This window comes from Plectropomus leopardus, chromosome 10 (assembly GCF_026936395.1).
Source record: "Plectropomus leopardus strain MGB_pleo_1.0 chromosome 10, ASM2693639v1, whole genome shotgun sequence".
Taxonomy (NCBI): domain Eukaryota; kingdom Metazoa; phylum Chordata; class Actinopteri; order Perciformes; family Serranidae; genus Plectropomus; species Plectropomus leopardus.
This window is the reverse complement of record NC_142185.1, coordinates 20,597,486-20,620,936: the sequence shown is the minus strand read 5'-3', so window position 1 is coordinate 20,620,936 and position 23,451 is coordinate 20,597,486. Positions and strand designations below refer to the sequence as shown.

At 38.8% G+C, this 23,451-nt stretch overlaps 2 long non-coding RNA genes across 3 annotated transcripts in view; both read right to left on the bottom strand.

Moving 5' to 3' along the window:
* LOC148188511 (uncharacterized) overlaps positions 1–3,474 on the bottom strand; it is a 73,825-nt gene extending 70,351 nt beyond the window's left edge. For both annotated transcript variants that reach the window (XR_015777769.1, XR_015777768.1), the window contains exon 1: positions 2,910–3,474. This is a non-coding gene — a long non-coding RNA (uncharacterized LOC148188511). The remainder of the gene's footprint in view (positions 1–2,909) is intronic.
* Positions 3,475–5,434: 1,960 nt separating this feature from the next.
* Positions 5,435–17,808, bottom strand: LOC121948770 (uncharacterized). The gene is made up of 4 exons (XR_006106183.2): positions 17,673–17,808; positions 15,412–15,515; positions 8,318–8,492; positions 5,435–6,637 (listed from the first exon to the last, which is right to left on the bottom strand). It is a non-coding gene; the product is annotated as an uncharacterized LOC121948770 (long non-coding RNA).
* Positions 17,809–23,451: the final 5,643 nt, after the last annotated feature.

The window sequence follows — 23,451 nt, the reverse complement described above, 5'->3', positions numbered from 1 at the left end:
GCCACATCAGCTGCTACCATTTTTGTAACTACATTAAACAAACCCTCTGAAGGCCTCAATGATGCATGCAATCTTAATTTTTATTACAGCAATTTATTATACACTCCCTGAGCTTATGACAGCCCCGACTGTCATTAACAGATTAATTATAATTTCCCCCCGCGCTCAGAGTTAAAGAGAAATGTGAACACATACAGGCGCCCCTTAAAAACAATGAGAGTTGGGTAACCGTGTTTCATCATTCCAGTGGCTTTACCCTTCACCCTTCCTGAAAGTAAATGAAATGAAAGAACCGGGGGTCTGACTCCCGAGGTCCTCCCTGCAGCCTCTGTGCATAACAAAGTGATCTGACACAACCAATGCACTTCAAAGAGGGGAATCTGCTCCCAGTTCATCATATGCAAGGAAACTCAGGACAGACCTGAAAGCTGCCTTTTGGTTCCATCTCCTTTAGGTCACTATCCAAAAATATGGCAGCAACATTATGTACAACTCTAGTTTCCATGAAGAGCTTCAGCTTGACTCAAAATGCTGATAAAAAAATACCAAAGCTAAGCCGAAATTTGCCCTTTGCTGAGAGTTTTGACTCCAGAATAGTATCTCGAACCCTTCAACAGCAGAAGGGCCCGCACGAGTTGTTTACCACCAGGGCCACATCATGCAGAAAACACACAGACTGCACTGTAGGTCACTGAAAACAAAGCTCTTGTAAAATTTGGTTTGTACTACAAAATGTGTGCCATTATTTCTTTTTTGAAGCATCACAAATGAGGCAACATTTGGTGCAATGGTGAATGAAGTCAAAGTGCTGGTCCTTACCTTGCTAAGAGGACTTTTTACATGTTCACACATGAATGTACAGAGGTGACAGAATGAGCTACCAACGTCCAGGCAACCAATATACTGGGTTTTTTTTTCAAGCTGCTGATAGGCCAAAATCATCTTCTTTTCGTGGCTTTAGTGTTATGGTCGCATAGTCGACTTTTGGTCGAGCATGCTCTTTTATTCGTTTTTTGGACAGAGATTTTTTTTAATAACATTGTGTTTAGACAGGAATTTTTGGATAACTAAGAGGGAAAACTGCTTACAAAAATACTCGTGTCCATGTGGACTAGGCCATAGTCTTTCATTAAGAAGGGCTGAAGTCTACCAAAGAAAACCCTGGTCAACAACATTTTGTCATTCTACCTACTTATCAGCCAATGAGTGGTCAATAGGGAAAAAAAAATCTATACATTATCTCTAGATTGACTAAATTGGCCACAGTGCACTACGTGCACTAAACCTTGCAGCATTTTTTGTCCACTTAAATTTCTTTTTTTTTTGTTTGGTTGTTTTTTTCTTTCCATTGTTTTTGGGGGGTTTTTTTGCAATGGGAGTGCCGTGTAGCTGTCTACCATGTGCTGACATTTTTACGTCTGCAGATATCCTGTATCATAGCAACCAGATGCAACCAAAGAGTCTCAGTTTAAAAAAATGCTGCGCCTCCAAAAAGCTCCCAGCTGGGTATCTTCAGAAGAGTTCCTGGCATTTCCAGCTGGGGAAAAACACCAGCGATTGTCCAACCGATAAGAATTTTGTCAGACAAGAGCATATCGACTAACGAATCCACTCCAAGGTGTCAGTCTCAGAATTAAGGTTATTGTTTATAGCCAGAGAACTGAAACAGGAGACAAAATCCTACAATATGACAGAACATTTCCTGTCACCTGGCCTTTGTTATCAAATCACCTCAGATTTTCACAAGAGAAAGTTGTATTCACTCTACAGATAATACTGACGTCAGAGTGCTGTATATTCCCACAGTAAACTCCTCAACAACCACAGCAACACCTGCGATGCTTTTTGTTCACATATGTAAAGGTTACAAATTTTGTATTGGTAAATAAACTCACGCACACACTGATGGATGCTGTATTCACTCATGTTGATGATAACCAGATTATGCTTTAGGCCTACTGTGCAGACACTGCGTTGAAAAACTATTCCACTGGCGGCTGCCTTTTTCTTACCGCCTGAGCATATATCTCACACAAAACAAGATTCAAGAAAGAGAGAGAATAAGTAACCATAATTAGAACCACATTACATCCAACAGGAGTTTAAAACTATAGTTTGTCAAAAAACACAGATTGTATTGCAGACCCACACAAATTACCACCTGTGGGTCCTGAGGACTCCCTACACCTACACTTAAAACCCATCAACATCACTGAGAATGCAGCTTATTTGGTTATTTGGTTATTATTATTGTCAGAGGTCAGTAAAACACAGAAGAAAGTAGTGGCCTGATTTCAACTAGATGTGCGATAGACAATTCATAAAGTTTAAACAAAGCTTGGACATGATGCACACACTGTGGCATCCACAGCTGTATGATGGTTTAACTCTCCAACCTTAGTTTCTTAAAAGCCGTCGGCCTATTGATAACACTGTAGCTCCAAAAACATGCGGTGAACACACTATGAGAAAAAAAAAGGTGCAAAACATCCCCATCACTTCAACTTAACAAAATGACCAGTGCTGATAGGGTGCACAAGGTCATTTAACTTACAGTGAAATGATTAGTCACTTTAAAAATAATAATAATAATAATAATACAAAGCAAGATCACAAATAAGATACAGCTCCAAACATCCAAATTCAAGCATGATTCAATCCATCGCTACTGCAACACACACTTCACAGCAGGTCTACAGCATTTCTTCACACTGCATGTAGCAAAGCCAAGAAAATACGAATAGCTTTTTAAAATCACACAACACACAGGAAAGCATCCCTGCTAGCTTACACACACACACACACACACACACACACACACACACACACACCTACTCAGCAAAACAACAACATACACAAGATAATGTCACTCAATATCAGTCACAATAGGAAACGAAATATTGACATACCTTGTATCCACCAAGTGCTGAACCAGGGGTGGGGAACCTTTTTCCTACCAAGGGCCAAGTTCAGTTTTTATGAAGTCCTCCGAGGGTCATACTAAATTTATGAACACCTATGATGCAACGATCATAGATTTCGATCGTATGAAAAACCGCAGTTATCACGGTTTCACGATTATTATAAGTTAATCACACTCCTTCACAAACTCCTTCTGCATGAGGTTTCAGCTTCTTAGCTATTAATTCACTCGCCACAAAACTTGCCCTCCAAACGCTGTCTCTCTGTCAGTCTGTGGTCTTATGAAAGCTGATTGTTGGACACCCCAACTCCGACGAAGAGGGTTAATTATTATAAAAACGCATTTGTCCTTTCAACTCGTCCAGTTTAGCATGTTTCAAGCGGTAATGACGCTCGAGATTGGCCTTTTTCATCACTTCCGGCGCCACAAACCAGACAAAGTGTCTTGCCTTTTACTTCGATTCCTTATGTATTCCTTATAATACATCCATGATTTCTCCTGGAAAACGCGGAATTTCGCACCCACTTCCCTTTTCCTGGCACTCGCCATGACGCATATCACTTGTCAATCAATGCCCCATGATATCGCGCGATGGCACGTAACCTCACGTGTTGTGTTCACTGACCCTGAACCTGACTCGGACATGCATAGCCGCCAGCGTTATTTCAGAAAAGTAATTGCTGTCGACATTTTCCCCTGAGTTTATATACGTGTTTAGTGGCGGGCCGGATCAATGGTCTCGTGGGTCGTACACGGCCCGGAGGCCAAACAAAACAAACAAACAAACAAACAAACAAACAAACAAACACGCTCCATATTTCTGGAAAACACACCTGCGTCGTTTCCTTCCGCATTACTCCTTAAAAATAAAAGCGCCAGCCTTTTTAAAACACTTGCCTACAATTTTAACACAGCCCAAAGAAAACGCCTACAAAATAAACAAAATGAAAAACAAGATATTATCGAGGTATCCCAGATAGCAAATTTCGGAGCCAAATAACGTTCTGAGAATGGTTCAATGCAACCAATGCAATGTTTTAATAACATTTTCAGGAGCAAGTTTTCTTTTAGTTCCCATAACGTTGGGGTAACATCACTATAAACATAAAAACATTAAAAAAAGAAAATACATTTTAAAAATAGAATTTTAAAAATCATTAAAAAAAATTTGGTTTGGGTTTTTTTTGTTGAAATATCATGGTACATTAAATTTTCATTTAAAAACAATTCTGTGATCTCAGGTCTCAACAATATGTTCTGGACGTTGCTTTGAAAATGTTCTTCCTTCATTCTCATGTAACATTGTGGGAATGTTTTATAAAATAACACTATAACCTGTCACCTCTTAATATCCTAAGAATGTTGCAGATATAATGTTACGTCTTATTCAGCGTTTAACATTAAAGGAACATTTTTTTAAATGATAAACATCCTTAAAACGTTCAATTAACATTTGATTGAAATGTTTTCTTTAAAACATAATTGCAGCTTGCAGGTAACGTTAGCCAATGTTGTGGGAACGCTCTTTGCTAGCTGGGATACTGAACCATAATCATTTAAACAAGCACACACAGGTTCTGTGAATAAGCTTGCAGCTACATGAACAGCTTTCCACTGAAGGTCTGTCACCTGTAAATTAAAGCAAGAACACAGAGATATTGAGGTCAGGTTAAGTTTAGCTAATTTGTGTTAAAGGCTGTAAGGCAAGGACATTAAAAAGCTAGTTGGGCGTAAGGTAATAGCCCAATATTGGACAAAGGTGGGAATTAGACTCATTAGATCACGCTTAATCATCTCTGATGACCTGCACCTGTAATTTGCACCTCATAATAGTTCTTCCATCTCAGAATTCATCATCTCTGTTTACACTGATAAATCTATACAAAGTAAAAATGAGAAATGAGAAAAAAACTGTCAGATAAATTAAGACAGGACACCTCAAACATATAGGTTCAACAAACAATAGTTAGAAGCACAGAAGCCCCTCACAACAAGTAACGTAACTAGCATAAGAAAAGTAACTTCAGCATGTAAAAAAATCCTGCAGTTTAACTTAAAAAATATACCAGACATAAGATGGCCCTGCGGTTCCCAAATGGTGGGTCATGGTCCAAAATTGGGTGGCAGGTCCATTCTGAACAGAAGTGACTCCTGAAGGTGTCAAGTTTGTAAAAAAAGACACATATTGTAGTACAGTGAATTTCTGGTTCAGAGCTTTTATTTTAAAGTGTCATGTCTTCTTTCAATGTGTTTTATGCCTTGGTGTTCTACCAGTTGTTTACAATTTGTGAAATAAAATTATAAATGTAAAATTTTATTAATGTGTGGATCTTTAACTAATGACTAAGTAGAAAGCTGAACCCCACAGCTGGACCATTTGGGAACCAGTGGGATAGCCAATATGCGCATGTCTTATGTTGGTTCAAACAGAGATACCCGTAGTCTGTACAAAGCTTCACCCATGACAAACTGCATCAGTGCACGTCACGTGTTTTATTTATCAGCTGCACAGGATCAGACCAAGAGACTCTGCACACCTGTTTGTAATTGTTCTCTGAAATGTTACAAGCATAACAACATGATGGGTTTTGCATCAAAAGCCATAAATCTGCCACCTCTATCAACTCTATGAACATACACTGAAATCATAAAACTCATGCCAACTGATGGTGACTGCCCATTTCACAGAGAGCCCCTTATCCCCAAAACAAACTCTCATTGCTCCAAAGTCGCATTTCTAAAAAAAATTTAAAAAAAACTATACTTGCAGTTAGATCATTCAATCTCAAGTCCTCAAAAATGAAAAAAATGTTGGCATGGTATATTTCTGATATGATACATTTGAACATTATGTTGCAATGAATATGTTGAACCTTTATGTTTCTCAATAACACTGTGTTGAAGGTGTGGTCAAGTTTAGGCACCAAAACTAATCGGTTATGGTTTGGAAATGATCATGTTTTAGCTTAAAATATTGATGTTTGGTGGCACAAAAGCTGCTGTCAAAGTCAGGGAAGGGTCGGTAAAAACACCTGGGATCTGTGGCTCAAACTCTGCTTGGAATCTAAATCCAACTGTATGGAGTGTCGATATTCAGAGAAATGGGAGTTTGGAGCAATGGGCATTTGTTTTTGACATCAGGGGCTTTCTGAGAAATGGGTTTTCGGTCTAATAGGACATTTTTTAAACTAATGGGGCTTCAAAATGTGGGGCCGTTGAAGTAATGGCATGGCATCAAGCTGATAACCAAAGTATTTATGGAGCCTGTTAAACTTTTATTAAACAATCAAAAACAGATTAACATTGTATGTAGATATTTTAAATAAGCAGGAATTTCTCTGTCACCTATTGCTGTGCAAAACCACTTTTTTAGAATATAATCCAAGACCCTGACATCACTTGATGCTAATATCTATGCATGAACTCTCAGAAAACAGAGAGGTTTCTTTCTCAGAATAGTAAACATGTTCAACACATTACTCTACTGATTCTTGTAGTTTGTGGCAACAAAATATCTCCTCATGATAATCTACTCATATAAGGAGTTTAGTAGAGGGATGTAAGGTAGAGAATCATCAATTCATAGTTCAGGCAGTAGGTCACACAGGCAGATCAAAGGCTGGAAAGCTAGTAACGAGCAGTGAGTTTGTGAGGATCAGGTGATGGAAATGGTGGAAAAAGAGGTTACTGCAGGGCAGGAGGAAGTGGCTGGATCTGAAATGACAGGAGAGTTAGTGTGGTTGCAGAGAACAACAGAATAACTACTTGGATAGACATGTGACATGTATTGAGATAAGTCACTGAGTCACAGATGCTTGTAGAACAGTAGTCTGAGGGTGAGGTCAGGACTTTGTCTCACTATCTTCGACATAAATTATATCTTACAGTTGGTATTTGACCCTCAGTTGCACTATTAAGGCAACACTAGCGGATGTTAGAAGTCGCATAGTGTTCCTCCAAATATATAATTCATTACATACTTAATGCAGCACTCCTAAAAACAAATATCCTTTGACCTTTCAAGACTTCATTAAATGCATCTAGCAGTATTTTCAACAATACTGATTGAAATACTATTGCAGTGGCTTTACTATTGTTGCAGCTGGCTTAAATAAACAATGTATGGAGCGCTGTGTGAGTAATGCTACAAAGTACAATGTTTCATTTATGAGCTGCAAGACACAATAGTAAAGAGAGCCACATTTCATTAAATTTTAATTAAGACAAACGATCTGAGAGGGCACACCATCTCTTAGGCGGCTCTCCCACGTCACGTGACAACCAGATGGACACAACCACTGAGGAGGAGGAAATTATGGCGACCTGCTAATGGATGACAATATATTTGTGGGTTTCTTACTGACTTACACATATACAGTGTATAAACCTCTAAACTAAAACAGAAAAAAACAGCTATAATAGTTTTGTGTGAGGCAACGTCCCAGTGGCAGGAGGTGTGATTTATGATGGGATGACTCTAATGAGAGAAGGTTAGCAACATGTCATTAATGAGATTTCACAGTGCCACAGTAAAGAGGCATCCTATGTTTCTGTTCTCAGTTTGTGGTGCAGTCTTTTTATTGATTATCAGTGGCTTATGACACAAAGGTCCTGTAACTGTGACAAGCTTGTGATGCAATGTAAGGACATGCAGGTGAAATCTCTGCTTAAGAGTCTTTATCAAGGTTTAAAAGAGCTGTATACAACATACAGAGGATTAAAATACACAGAGGACTTAGCTTTCAGCTCTGTTTTTGGTCTCCACCAACTCCCGAGGACAAAATTAGTCTCTTAAGCTGCTAAATGCGCCACCATGTCCAGCAGCTAGTCACTAACTGTGTCTGCTGTTTGCTTGCAGGGTAGTATAAAATTATCAGAACTTTTCCATTGAAAACATCTAGTTTATGCATCTGGAAATTATGTTGATGAGAGCCGTAAGAGTGAACCAAAACAGTTGGTCACAGAAAAATACTCGTTACAGCAGCTTTAAATTTAGAGATCCAAATAAAGTTGATGTGTTTTTTGCATCATGCTTTGTTGATGCAGCTATTTCACTGATTTCATATAAGTCAAAAACATGCTCATTGGATTCTCTAGGAGTTTGAGGCAGGTCAGATCCTGAATACATGGAGCGTGATATAGTCATGCTCAATGAGACAAAATATTATGTGGCATTGCTCTGTGCACAGATTCACTGTGAGGAAACAGCTCCGAACACGAGTCACATTAGTAGAAAATCACATTCCTCCAACCAAACCTCGACTGTCGAAGTCTAATGTCAGCACTTCCCAAGAAGAAAATCACGTCATTTATTTTCCTGTCAGTCAGCCCTGACTAGAGTGCTGTCAGTCACCATAAGCAAAAGAGCCATGAACACACTGCTCTGCTACATACCATTAGGATCGGAAACAGTCACATTTTCAAGAGTTACTGCACCCAGGTTGTCAGAAACACATTTTTCATGAGAGACTTTTGGACGTAATCCAGCCCTCAACATGCAGCTTCAGGACAAGAGGTCTGAGGATGTAACACCATGTGGGATCCTTATGACTTGTACAAGAAATTGCAGCTGGAAAAAGAAAGAAATAGCATTTAAGTAAAGCAAAATAATTTAAACAGAATGCAGTTTAACATGATTTCTAACAGAAACAGCAAATTTCACATTGGCGAAGGTTTTCAAACAGAGAAGATGGTTATGTTATGTTATGTATGCAGTCATTAGAGGCACTGTAGAACAGAGAGAGATTGATGGACTTGTGTGCAGTCGCTGCTTGGTCATACTAAGGCGAGCTCCTTACAGTGCTTTCCCCCTGGGCTAGCGAGACTATTGGTCGAAGTTCAGATATAACTTCATTTTCTATGTGGATGAAATGCACCTTAAGGGCAGAGGCAGCGGGTGGAGGAGAGGAAGGAGCTGTGCAGAAACTGTGTTTCCAGCTCACACAGATGCTCGGTGAGAGTCAGAGGCTAGGGCATAAAAGAAATCCATTGTGGCTGTGGAGCTTGACTGCTGACAGAAATTAAATTGTGTGCACAGACTTTTCATATAACAACCCAAGGTCTATGTCAATAGTGCCAGAGTCGCAGTACCATTACCGAGCAGGCAAAAAAAAAAAAAAGGCCTTTATGTTTGTACTCCAAATGTCAACCTTTCAGTTTCCTTTATCTCTCTCTCACATGAGCGATTTCTAATAAAGCAAAAACAACACAATTTCTACTGTGAAACATCACTTCAGGACCATCAACATAACAGCCTTCATATCAACAATGAGTAGCTAATAACAAAGCTGCCTGTGTATGTGCTCTGTATTTTTGTTTTCTTTGTGATCACATGAAGGGTCCACATAAGGCAGAGCTGGTCAAACTGTTTGGATTGAGGCCATATTCAGAAGAGAAAAATAGCCATTAGTAAATGGATAAATAGTTTTCAACCAATTGAACAGCAAGATATCAGTGTTTCTAGGCCAGAAAAGATTAATTTTCAATCAAAATTACTACACAACTCATAGATGCAACAATGCCTATGGTAAAGTAGGTGATGGCAGTATGTAAACTCAAAAGCAATGTTTGCAATCTGCCATAAAATGAAAAGACAAAGAAGCAGCTTTAAAGCAGGGAGTAAGATGACATTTCCATCCTAAACTGATGCAGAAAACATATATATTGGTGCAGAAATACCCACTAGAATGCAGGAAAGGATGTGTTTGACACTCAAAATTTCCTTTGGGGAGTATCCTGGGACCAACCGCTAATATGTGTCCCTGCTAATGTTGAAATACACGATTTGCTGTCACCTGAAGCTCAAGATTACCTGTCCGTTGAAATGTGATGTTAACACGAACAGGCCTAGTCTACTATTCTGCTAAAGTTTATATAACAAATGTGCATTCAGCAAATTTATACATCTGAAAACTCAAATAAGTAAACGGTAAAAACGATAAGCTAACATGGGAAACAAACTCCAGTCTCCTGGGTGAAAGTCCTGTGCTTTACCAATTCATCCACCACAACTCCCCCCATATGTCAGTTTGTCCCCTGACTTTCTGGCAGTTAATCTTAGAGAATTTAGTTTTTTCTTTAAAAAAATATAAACTTCTGATTTTTTAGAATATCCACATTTTTCCTTGTAAATCTGTGAGATTTTTCTCATGAATTTTCTACATTAATCTCAGAGAACATTAAAGTTTTTTTCCTTTAAAATTTACAACTTTAACCTTGGGATTTCTTCTTCAGCCATCATACAACAATTCGTTATCTCATCAGGAAAATCAACCAATATGAAACAATCTGTTTGGGAATGCAAACTGTAAGATAACACTACCATAAGGCTTTTAAGCTGTATTTATTTGTTGATTTCTTTCCCATTTAATATGCTGTATGATCAATGGCGTTTATGCTGATTCAGTATGTAAATATTATGGCGTATTTACAATTCCCAGTAAAAAGTTTCGCTTCAGTTTTTAAATATAGAATGAATGCACAGCTGTTTTTACAATCTGAACCCCATCACTGAAACCACTGTGTTCCACTGAAGCACACCCCCCCCTAAATATAGTATCTCAACAGACTGCAGAGTGAGATCTTGATTCAACTAGACAAGATAGTCACAAAATTCCCAGCTCAGTCTTCGTCCCTATTGAATCTCTGGAGACAGATACAGTGCTCAAACGAATATCAGATTGACAGATTGATACATGAGGATGCCGGACGTGTTGATAGTAGCAATCTGTATGAAACACAGGCCAGAGCAGCGAGGAGAAATTACTTATTTTTTTGATGCATGGATCCCGCTGTTGAGCCTAGTTCACAGAAAGTTCAGTTGAGCAGCAGTCTCTGTCTTGGTCCTTTTGAATGGATTCACTCTCCACTATCTCTCTGGCAGGCCGAGGGTAATGGATGAGGTGCAAGGTTCCAACAAAAAGCACATCTGCATCCACACGATAAAGTGTCTCACAAAGGAGAGGCAGGTTTCTTTGAACAGGAGACCCTCTTGGAGTTTCCCACACATGGTCCTCATAAACAGTTGAGGTCCGCAAGTAACCAAAATGTTACTCTTTTGAGATAAACTGCTGAAAATACATGCAACTAAGTCCTAAAAAATAATTGACTATGCTGCAACCAGACGCTCACACAGACACACTCATGCATTTTCACCACTGACCACAACTTCATATGACATAATGATAATATCTGACCCAGAATATTCTAGCAATGGCTTTGGTGTTAACAGTTTTTAGATGTGTTTTACTCTTTGCCTTTGGTCCATTATTGAGCACATGTCATTGCTCAGGGTAGACAGTATTGTGTAATTGACTGGCTGGCCCTGAGGCAACTGGAGATTTTAGGCATCTCTGTGGTCACACCTCAGTGCCTCACAGTTGGCAAGGCTGGGCTTGCAACAAATCACACTCCAATGACAGCCACGCTCGTCTTTCGCTGCTCGCATCCAGTGGAACTGCAGCAACAGCAACAAAAGGGACTGCAAGCCAAGGGCAGCACATTTAAATATTACTCAGCACCAAAAATCTAAACTCTGTCTGCAAATCAGGTACAACTAGTTCCGGTCAGAGATCAGAGAGCTGTGAGCACATGGTGGAAGCACTTACCCCGCCTGTAACCTAAGAAATGGCTGGGAAACCTCTGCTCGAGCAAATGGGAAGGTCTGGCGGGGGAAATGTATTGTCTGGGCGCTTCAGAGAGAGAACAGATGGGGACCTGCTCCTGTTGTTGGGCCAACAGGACACTTGAACAGGCAGATTGCACATTTACATTCACGCCTCAGAAGTGGAGGCATTACGAGCCAGTGCTTTTTACAGAGTGACATGTATTGTTGCATCAAACATGTGGTCTAGGGCCAGTGTTCCAACCTGGGGGTCTCCTTCAAGGGGCAACAAGATAAATCTTTCTCTCTTTTTTAAAAATTTGTTTATCTTAGCTTTTTTCATGCAAATATTTGGAAAAATGTTCCTGACTTGTGGCCTTTAGCTAACCAGATAAGGTGTGTGCCCCATAGGCCTGAGGCTTCTGCAGCAGCCCAGGTTCCAGTCCAGCCTGGGGCCCCTTGCAGCATGTCATTCCTCCCCTTTCTCTCCCACCTTTCCTGTCTCTCTTCAACTGTCCTATGAATAAAACGAAAATGCCCCCAAAAAATAATCTTTAAGAATAGGCCACATCAGAGTAAAATTTGTAACATGAGACGAGGGATCACAAAATGACACGGTTTCATTTTTGGGGGTGAAAAAACGACATGGCCATTTCACAAGAGTCCCTTGACCTCTGACCTCAAGTTATCTGAATAAAAATGGGTTCTGTGGGTACCCATGAGTCTCTCTTTTACAGACATGCCCACTTCATTCAATTACTAATCGAGGCAGTCAGGTAAGAAAACTATTTTGAAATGCAAAACAATGGATTTGAAAACTTGAGACAAAAAATATAATTAATCATGAATAGCATTGGAAATTCTGAGATTAATCGCAATTTAAACACTCAACAATTTGACAGCCCCAGTTGGGGTCCGTTGGTCTGGAGGAGCCGATCGCTGTCAGTGCATAAACGTGCAGGTTCACTTATTCATCTGAGACTTTATACAAATCAAAATTGGAATGATTGTATATTAAATGTGACGATATTAATTATTACTTGCAAATTCAAAATGATCTATATAAAATCAGTAATCCTATATGGGACAAACAAGAGGCAAGGGAGACACAAGTGCAAACAATTGCCAGCGTCGTTTCTGGGGACACAAATGTATTCAAATTATGCCTGGTGGTCAGAGTGCATCCCAAAAATCCTCCAGTTTGATTTTATCCCATCTATCATTATTCTCTTTGGCAAACACAATGCCATTGGTTCCCAGAAGAATTATAGGGCAGCACTGCAGAAGACAAACAATTTACTGGCACTTTGCCTCACTGAACAGCACTGTCAGCCTGCCAGGAACCATCCATTTTAAACAATACATGTTTTAGTCACCAAGCTGCACATTTCTTGGACACAATAACTCACAGTATTCATAGAACCATTGAAGTTAAGCCAACTACTTAAAATAATAGAAGCTATTCAAACACTGGAAATGCATACTTGCATCACATAGATTTCATTTTATGTTTTATGCATTTAGATTACCAAATATTGCATCTTCAAATGAGCAGATAGGGTGTGCTCAAAAAAAAAAAACAAATACCATCACCCTCCACTCCTCTATTCAATATATTGTGCTCGAAACTACCTCACCTTTAAAGAGGAAGAGCAGATAAGATTCTTCTTGGCAGGCTTTTCTGCATTAACTCCCTCTCCTACCAGAGTGTAAATTAAGAGGGGAGCATGTGCAGTGTGCCGAAGCAGGAATGTGGGCCTGAGGCAGAGCAGAGCCGAGCAGCGGGATGCTCTAGGGGAGCTGGAGGCCACATTATGCTGCAGCAGGGCCAGAGTGCTCAGCGTCTGACAGCCCTGCGCCCTCGGCGGACACACCAGGACCACTGCCACTGTATTCTCAGGACATTTACATTATTCAAAGATAAATGCATTGTCAATTTTGTGTCTCCCAACACTAGATATGTGTGCCGCTTCACTCCTCCCGCAGCCAAAGGTGGGCTCACCTCCGCCAGCTGCAAGACACACTACAAATGAAATCAAATGTCTTTCTCGATGGTGCAGAATTACTTAACCCTGCATGCTGCCACTGTGCTCTTGGATTTTAGATTGTGATGCAGAGGGCTGTAGGTAAGGAGGACAATGGAGGAGGGAAATGTGGCTTTGCATTTGGGTAGTTTTAAAATGTAAGATTCATATTGTGGCTTAGTACAATGCGAAGGAGGATTATAAAGGGGATAAAGAACACTGTTTCTGTATGTTAATGAAAGACGTCATCTCTACAAAGCCAGATAATAGTTTACCAAAAATGTCCTGTTAAGTGAAAATAGGCGAATTTTAGACTTGATAAGGTGTACTCGATAAAAGAAACACAATACATTTACATTTTTGTGCCTAAATAGTAATTACCTCGATTCTTAAATACTTTGAGGAAATAACCTCTACCTTGTCTATGCACTACTCAGCCATCTACTTTTTGAGATCTGAAACTCAGAACAGCTGTCTCAGGAAGACTGAGGGGTTTGAGAGAGTGAGGAAATATGGACACTGGCTTTAAATTTGTAACATGTTTGTATCAAGTTGTAAAATGACACAAGAGATGTCAAACTTGATCTAAATGTCACAGTTGACCTGTAGAAAGGGTTAAAGCTTGAGATGTATTGTAAAACAATGTTGCCTTTAAAGATTTAGATAAATTCAGTGTCACACTGAATATTTGCAATGTGTGTTTAACACAATATCAATTTAATTACCCTGAAAAAAGCTAAATTGCTCATTTTTGATTTGATATTTCACAGATACACAGTGACATGATGTATTTTTTGTTATTGTCCTCTAATCTCATGAAAAGTCCTAAACCTTCAACTAATTAAACCTGCTAATAAGTGTTTCTTTTCTTTTTAGCTTTTTTGCCTTATATTTCTTTTCCTCTGCAGCATGGTCGGCAGGAAAACAAGGCTGGCACTGTAAAGTCTGCAAACCAAGGATATGTTACATTTGTACATTTCATATATATCATATAATTGTTTCTAAAGTTACATAACATGTATATGAGCTGAGTTTCTAATCAGGAGAAGTATGAGATGATGGATGCAAGACTGCTGCCAAGCTGTAGACCAGTGTTTGAGACCAGCTGTGTTTTTTGAGGACTTGTTGTGACATTTCCAACCATCTTTGGGACGAAAACAATCATGTATTTTTTAAAGTGCCTGTCGGCATATGTTGATTGTTGCAACATCAGCCGGCTATTTTTTAAAGGTAAGTTTGGCGCTGGCCATGTTTGTGGTGGCAATACTGCATATTTTAAGTCAAAACATGACACAAAAAAATAAAATTTGAAACGGAAATTTAACGTTTGAACTTATTAGCAAATGTATACATATTCGTGGTTTGCAGAAATGTACAATGCCGACATTTATGCTGGCGTTTGGGTTTTTCTCTGAGTTATTAATCTCAGCTGTTGTCCAAAAACTATGAAAAATACAGCAATTAGTCACGTTGTTACACTGAGTGACATGCTTGCTTCATTGCCATGATTGTGTACACTGTAGTTTATTTTCAAGTCAATGCCACCTACACTGTCCTGCTGCTGTAAATACTTGCTAGAGCGAATAACCCACGGCTTAAAATAGTCCCTAAGAAATGTGCTGTTTCCTCCTGTTTGAATAACATTTGCTAAAACAAACAGTGCTTAGCTGTTTCGGGAAATTATTTGGCCTTTCATAAAAATTAAGCTTTGCATAGAAACAGGGAAAGTCATAATGTTTTCGGGACATACTAACGCATTGCTGATTTTTGGTCTATTGATTTTCATGCCACATACTCCAAGCTGGTTTTAATATTTCAGATATCATTTCTCTACAGTGAATTTTCTTTCAATACGATATTACCTCTGTTGTCCATAAACCATCCTGTGTGTCAGACTGATAGAGATGCACCTTAGATCCTCAGCAGAGCCAAGACCTCCAGGGAAGCGGGATCTAGTTTCTGTCCACTGTGAAGGAGAAGTTAGAGAGGACAGACTGTGGGATTGATGTTGAAACTTCCTTCCATGGATGAATTGTTAACTTTAATACTAAAACTTATGAATATACTTATTCATTCAACAATCCATCTCTCATATCTAAAAGTCACAGACTATTTTACTGAAATAATGTGTCTGGGATTACAAATGAAAACCACACAGGATCATTCTTTATCCAGCAGACAGATTAAATTCCAAACCCTGTTACTGTAATAGGCACACTTGTAGCTTGCCATGAATTAGAGCTCTAATTATATTAGGTACTATTTTAAACAAAATAACACATTTCTTATGATCCATAGGTGTAATTTATAGCAAAGCCAGGTTCATTTTCCTGGGCAATCAATTTCGTGGTGTAGCAGAAGACTAATATAATTATGTAAAGCGCTGAGAGCTGAGTATCGCAGTCAGCACAGAAGGGTTTTTCGAAGATAAATGAAGATGCAATTTATTCACTCATAATTTCATACAGAAAATGCCGTGAAAGAAATCCATATGAGCATCAGAAAAGGGTAGAGGCACTAATACTTTTTGATATAGACTAGCAGAGCATTGTAGTCAAGGCTCGGGTAATGTATGAGTTACTTCAGGTTTCCTCACATCAGTGAGCTATCTTTCACATGAGGAAGGAGGAGAAGAGCCTTTTGGCCAAGCCCCCTAAATCATACCCAGAGGAGCGAGTCATTTATTATAGTTACAATTATATCAATATCACTAACACATAAGAGCTGCGATAAATCCACGCACATCAGTTTCTGTGACAACATGCATGATCAATGTGAGGAGGTTCCTCAGCTGCAGTTATTCTTAGCAGTTTGGTTGCAGTGTTTTATGAATCAGCAAGCCATCCTCGACTCAAAACTCAGTGTGCTTAGATCCATATTTTCAGCTTCCAATCAAATCATATCTTTCTTCATAGTTTCTATAATGCATGCATCAACCCACAGCCCTGCTGTTATGGCGTACTGTGCAAAACAAAGGACCACCTACACTTCGCTGGGAATCCATTACAGTCAGCTGCAGAGACCAGGGGCTGGCAGAGTAAAAATTCATTTTTAAAGGGACAGTTCACCCAAAAATCAACAATAAATATTTGTCCTCTTACCTGAAGCGCTATTTATCAGTCTTAATTGTTTTGGTGTGAGTTGCAGAATAGTGGAGATATCGGCCGTAGAGATGCCTGCCGTCTCAGCCCGTTCCCATTCCCAAATTGTTAAATTCAGAGGCTTGGTCAGTAATTTCAGTGTCAGACACTGACACAAAAAGGTACCTTTCGAGGTGGTTTGATATGCGGCTAAGTAGCATCAGTTCACAGTGCGGCAGTATGATATGCTGCCACACTGTGTCAGTTGAGTGGGAGAGGAAGTGGATGGGCCCAACAAACCCAAAACTTTCACTTGGGAGCCTGCTGTTTGCTTCCAGTGTGAATGTTTATGATGTTTTTGAGTTGCTTTTTCTATGCCTTACCACATGCTTTTGTTGTACAAGGAAATACACTTAAATACCAGGTGTTTTACTATGCAAGTTTACCTTGAAAAACTGTATGCATTTAATGGGCAAAACTGTAAACTGTCTGTGAAATCGAAGTGTATTTTAAAAGATAATGCATGTTACAGGTGTAAATTGACATGGCATCCCAGCACATCAGATGTAGGCAGATAGCTAGCGCATCATATGTAAATGTAAAAAAGTCCACTGACTAAGCTGCAATATTTGACAAGGTGGTTTGAGAATGTGTTGGCCTTTTCTCCAATTTATGGAACTATAGATGACACTTGGTCTGTGGTGCTCAAAGCTCCAAAATATACATTTGAAAAACTCAGCAACAAAGTTTCTTTCCAGATATCACGACTCGGTTACTCAAAATAATCCACAGACCATGGTTGTGTAATCAGGCACAATGAGCCATCCAAGAATCCACCTAAATTTTGTTTAATGTCGCAAACATTAAGGAAGTCTGGCACCTATCAGTGTTGCTGCTGCTAGTTTTTACACTGAACTGAGATTGTAACAAGTATTAATTAAAATTAACTTAATCAAATACAAATCATCACAAAATCTAATGCAAATGTTTCGCTACCAGCTAACACAATGCAAATAATTTCAACTTAATATTTTATAACTCACATTTTACTCAGTCCAACATTGTTACCAGGGAACCCAGGTTTCTGCTGCCAGTGGTGCAGGAAAGGGACCACACCTGAATTCAGTCACCCTCAATCAAGCCAGGCTCCTCCTCCTTCACCACACCTCCTCAGACCTGCTCCTCCTCAGACCTGCTCCTCCTCCAGACCTGCTCCTCCTCAGACCTGCTCCTCCTCCAGACCTGCTCATCACAGCAGCGTGCATCTTCTGCTAACTCTCATAGCACCACTGAACTACCTACTATCAATGTTTACATCTCACACTGTCACAAGAAAGCGTCTCTTGTCCATTTTTCCCTCTGGCATTGGTGCAGTTGGTGGGTGTAGTTCAGTAAAAAGAAAATAATTCATATGTGAAACTGTTAAATTCTGTGGATTATCTTGAGAGACAATGTCGTTGAATTTTTCAGATGTATTTCTGTGTCATTGTGAGCACCACTAGAGTTCAATTATATTGGAGATAATGCAGAGATCTCTACAGCCAATATCTCCAACACTCGACAACTCACACCCAAATAATCTAGATTCATGAACAGTGATATAAGTAAAAGGAAAATATTCATTTTTGAATTTGATGTTAGCTGTCAATTAAAGGTTTTAGGGGCTGAAGATGAAGCCTAAATAATGCAAAATAGTGAGATGGCATCCAGTGCAGCTGTCTTATTATTTGCTCTTCACCTTTAACAAATACTTTATTTGGTCATTTTGGGATTATTTTACTTTGCTTAGTGTGCATGGATCAACATGCAATATACTCCCTTTAATATTATGCCTACAGAAGTATTCACATGGATGTGATATAGCTCTGCAGTGTTACAGCCTGTTTCCTTTCAGGTGGAAAAATGCAGTGTAGGCTTTATGAGTTGGCAAACAACACAGATGCCCCCAACATGAACAGAGTGTCTGCCTCCTCTGCTTATTCACCTCCACTCTGTGTGGTGGATCCTTAATGACAGCAGAGGCCAGAGGACAGGAAGGACTTCTGACAACAGTGTCCTCTAACATTCACACCCTCTGTCAGGATTTACAGATGGTCAGGGTGAGTGATACAGATCAGATGTCCTTCCTCCTGATGTCTGATACCAAAGAGGTACTGGAAATCAACACAAATGAGGAAAGAAAATATATCCTGTCTGTCAGATAATAAACTGAAACAAAATATGATAGGATTTGAAATTGGTTATAGAAACTCATAATACGAGCAATGTGGAGGAGTGAAGAGGACTACATGGGAAAAACAAAACCAAAATGATATTTTGTAATCTCCTCCAATTTGCATGATTATGTAAGAAATTATGAAGCAAAACACAAAAATAAAAGCACAATTTCAAGTCCTTTATTTATAGAAAAAATGTATTTTGGATACTAAAACATTCTCTTTTATCTTCTTTTAAACATTGTTTTTATTGAACATGTCAAGTTTGACAAAAATAATCACAAGTAAAATGAAGGGAAATTAAAATGTGAGTTATGTTTGGTTGCATGGTGTCTTCCAAATTCTGTTGTGTGGTACACAACACAATATAAAACATTCTCTTCAATTAATATAAATTAAAAATTCAATGTAATCACAGGCAATTTCATAAAAGCAACTTCTACATCACATATTGGCACAATAAAAGAAGGCACTCGATTTCATTCATGTTAATAAATACCATCATGTTGTTCTTTGAAACATGTTCAGAAAAAATGCAATTAAATACGCAAAATGTAGTTTATATTCAAGCTGTTTTGTTTTTCAGTCTGGAAAAGACAAGAGAAAAGTATTAACAAGTAAATAAACAAACGTGCACAGGTCAAATGTAATCTTGTAACTTTCTCATCACAAAGGATGAAAGAGGCAAATTATTTTAAATCTGATTTCTCTGAAACTGGATCCTGCACTCCAGCTTTTAATCTATTTGTTGTGTATTAGCACTTCTGGTTTGATTGAATTACATTAGAGTCAACAACAATAATGCATCCTACACTCTACAGTAAGTTTCCTCAAATCATCAGTTTGAGAGATAACAGCAGAAGTCACAGAACTATTGCTCCATTAGGCTACGAGAAATAAATAAGTTGTGGGATTCTGTAAAACCAAAGCAGACCTTCAGGCCCATTTTATCTTTCATGTCCCCTGCTCCAAACCACTCTGCAGTTCTGAAACCAGTTCAGACTAAGCGCCAGTCCATCTGTAGTTCTTGTCAGGCTTTGTTTTGAGGTGAAATCCTTTCTCTTCTCACTTCCGTTCACCGATTTGTTGTGAAATTCAGTCTAGATCCGATGATAATCCACAAAACCCGCGTTTAACAAAAGTCAAGGAACATTTTCTTACTGATCTTAATTTCTCCTGCGACGTCTCCACAACTCGCGCTCCTTCTTGTCTCTGGAGCCAGCGCGTGCAGAGAAAATAAAAAATAAAAGCCCTCTTGGGATGGAGATGAATGCTGCGGAGGAGTCATCGCGATATGTTCTGTGCGCACCAACTTTCCTCGAGGTCTGATTAAAGAATTGTCTTGTTTTTGGTGCAGTGGGGACAGGATATTTCTCCTACAGCCTGTAAAGAAGCAGAGGAAGCAGCAGTGACTGCAGCTCTTTTATTCTATTTCAAACACTTTGAATGAAAGGCTGCCTCTCCGCCGGTGGTCCAACATGAAAACCTCCACTGCTGCAGGCTCTCTGTCCATCATCTCTCACAACAAATATCTGTCTTTTTAATTATTACAAAACGCCTGTCTATGATTAGGATGCCCTGTGTAGATATGAACCAATGGCTGTTAGCACCTCTTGCTCTCATTAATAGTTAGCCTACAGTAGGGCTACTTCCTCCCCCGTATGTAAATATTACCCTCCACTGAGCAGGCGTGGTCTGCTCTGCCTTTATCCAATCAGGAGACCAAAATGATCTCCCAGCTGCACTGCCTGCTCCAACAAAGCTGCCCTTGCTTAACTTATTTATGGCTATAATTCACCTTTTATTAAATTGCGAATCAAAATTTAAGCACAGCCGAAAATAAGTGCATATTGTTGGTCAATGCACTGTTAAATGTGATTCTGCTTACATGCAAAAAGAAACTCATAAATAGCTAAATAAGACTCAAGAGGTATGTTTTTATATAGTTTTCTGACCAGACCCCTCTTTATAAATTAGTCTTTTTTTTGCAAAGTAGATCTAATAAAAGGAGCTATGCTGCTGCTAATCCCAATCTGGGATATGTCGAATTACGGCCAATTTATGGTTATAATTGTCTTTATTTTAATTCAATATTTTTTTAAGCGCAGCCTAAAACAAGTGCATCTAACCAGACACTGCACTGTCAAATCGTATTCTATTTACATGCAAATAGAAAAAAAAATATCTCTCCAGCAAACTAGCAACATAAGACTGGAGTCATGTGTTTTCATGTAATCAGACTGCACTTTTAAAAGTAGTCACTTTAGCAGAGCAGCTGTAATCAGAGGAACTGGGCTGGTGCTACTTCAGTTTGGGTTGAAACTTCCCTTTTGCATGCTACATAGCTGAATTTGATCTCATCCATGTCTAATCACAGAGTCAAGGGCCTGATAAGGATAAAAATCTAAAACTTCCATTTGCTCCATTTGGTGCTACAACAGTGAGAATGTTATTGGCAATATTCCCTAGTTTGACGGCATCAAGGTAAATAATTTATAACTGAAAAGAATATCCATCATTATTTTTTTTCATATTCAAGATTTGGATTTTGGTCTTCTTACCCGAGTCAGATATTTTATTCTAGATTAATTAACTTGTTTCCAACGCATTTCTTTAAATTTAAATCAGTATTTTATACATGGGCTGTTTTATGCATGGAATAAAATGATTCGTTAAGTTTGCCCTGATTTATTTTATTTGGGATTATTCCGCAGGCACAGTGCGGTGCAGAGAGCTGCGGAGAGCTGCAGCTGGAGAGATGAGAGAAGAAAGAGCTCACCCAGGGTTAAAATGGCCGCCATCCACTGAATACTGAGGTGATTTGTGGCCCATTGTAGCAGCTCACAACCAAAACCCAAGAATAATCCTATTACGAAATAAGATGAAATCAACTTAAAAGCTAGGTTATTAATTTAGGTGCGGAGGCAGATTCAGTCCACTGCTGCCTGAAACTTTTTGGGGTCCATGTGACTGTGAGACTTGCAGATTTTGATGATTTCATTTGATGCGCACTTAAATCTGAGGATGTATCATCTCAGAAATGTGAACACAGAAGCTTATATGTATATCTTTTTTTTTTTTTTTAATTTCTCCCCCACCATTATCGAGGCTGCTCGGTTTGAAATGTGTTACTTGGATTTGGAATGCAAATGCTTTGTTCAGGAGGAGGAGGGATCAGCGAGGAGTCTGAAAGCGACGAGTTTTTGATTAATGAGCTTTGAAATGGCTCTCCAGGAGCAATAAAGGATGAACTGCTCTCTCTCTCTCTCTCTCTCACACACACACACACACACACACATCCATCGTTGCATCATTTCCAATGTCAAAGCATGTTTTTTTCTTATTTCTCTTTTATTGTCACCAATGTGCCATCAGTGAATATTTCTTTAACTCCATTCCTCCAATTTATGAAACATGATTTTGAAGATGTGTACCAATCAATTAGACCGCCAGTGATTAGGCTCTGCTCTAAAGGAAAATGGAGCTTATTCTCTTGTCCCAGCAGATAGGGAGGTAATCATGTGTCCGAGTCAAAAAAAAAAAAAAAAAAAAAAAAGTGATATGTGGAAGATGCAATAAGCCCAATGAAACATCAATAATGTCCAGAGCCTTTTATCCCGCTGAAATGCACTTTGCATTGGAAGCATAGAGCCGTCTGATGAGTTTTAGATATCCTGGTGTCTAATTATTGACTGGCTCTCCCTGTTTGGAGCGTATACAGTAGAGTTGAGGAGTCAATAAGCCTCCTCGGTACTGTTACCTGACAGTTTCACTAAAATAATCAGAAAGCAGTGCTGCTGGGTGTTTTGGGGAAAATCAACAAATGCAATAAAAAAAATACAAGTTTGAGCACTTTATTTACAAAATGTTAAACACAATAAAATATAACATTTCAATATCATTAGGGTTTCATAAATTTATGGATAGCCAACTGAATGGAATAATAATGGAAGACAAATAAAAATAGTAATGGACTACACAAAATGACATGCTGGTGTGTATAATATTTCATACTTCGATAGTCTACGTTTTGCTTTAGGTTTGACACAAGATTAACCATGGACATATAGTGGTGTTTATACACTATCAAATGCCCCATTTATCCCAGATTTACAATTAAGAAATGCTCTTTTTTCAACAATACACTGCGAGTCGTAGCATTTTTCAAACCCTGTTTTGCCAACACTTCCAAGTGCACTGATCTGTCCAATCTTACAAAAAAACTCCACACTTATAAATACTCGCATAGAAACGATAAATAATGTGCAATACAAAAGTAATTAAATAATAAATAGGCTATATGCTAGTACGAAAGATTATGCAAAAATAAATGATGCAAAATAAATAAATAGGATGTCCGTGAGGAGAATGAGATCCTACAAAAAACAGACGAAAATTTCCCTAAAAGTCTCTAAAGATGAGCTTCTACTTTCATGATCTACAAGACTTACCTTCAAGTAACGGCATGAAATATTCAGTCAAAAAAAAAATGCGCATTGCACTTGAGAAAAAAAAGGAACAACCATTCTGCGCATCCCCAAATATTCAAGAGAAATGGACAAAGCTGTATTATTTAGAAAATAATTACACAATAGCATTAATAGTA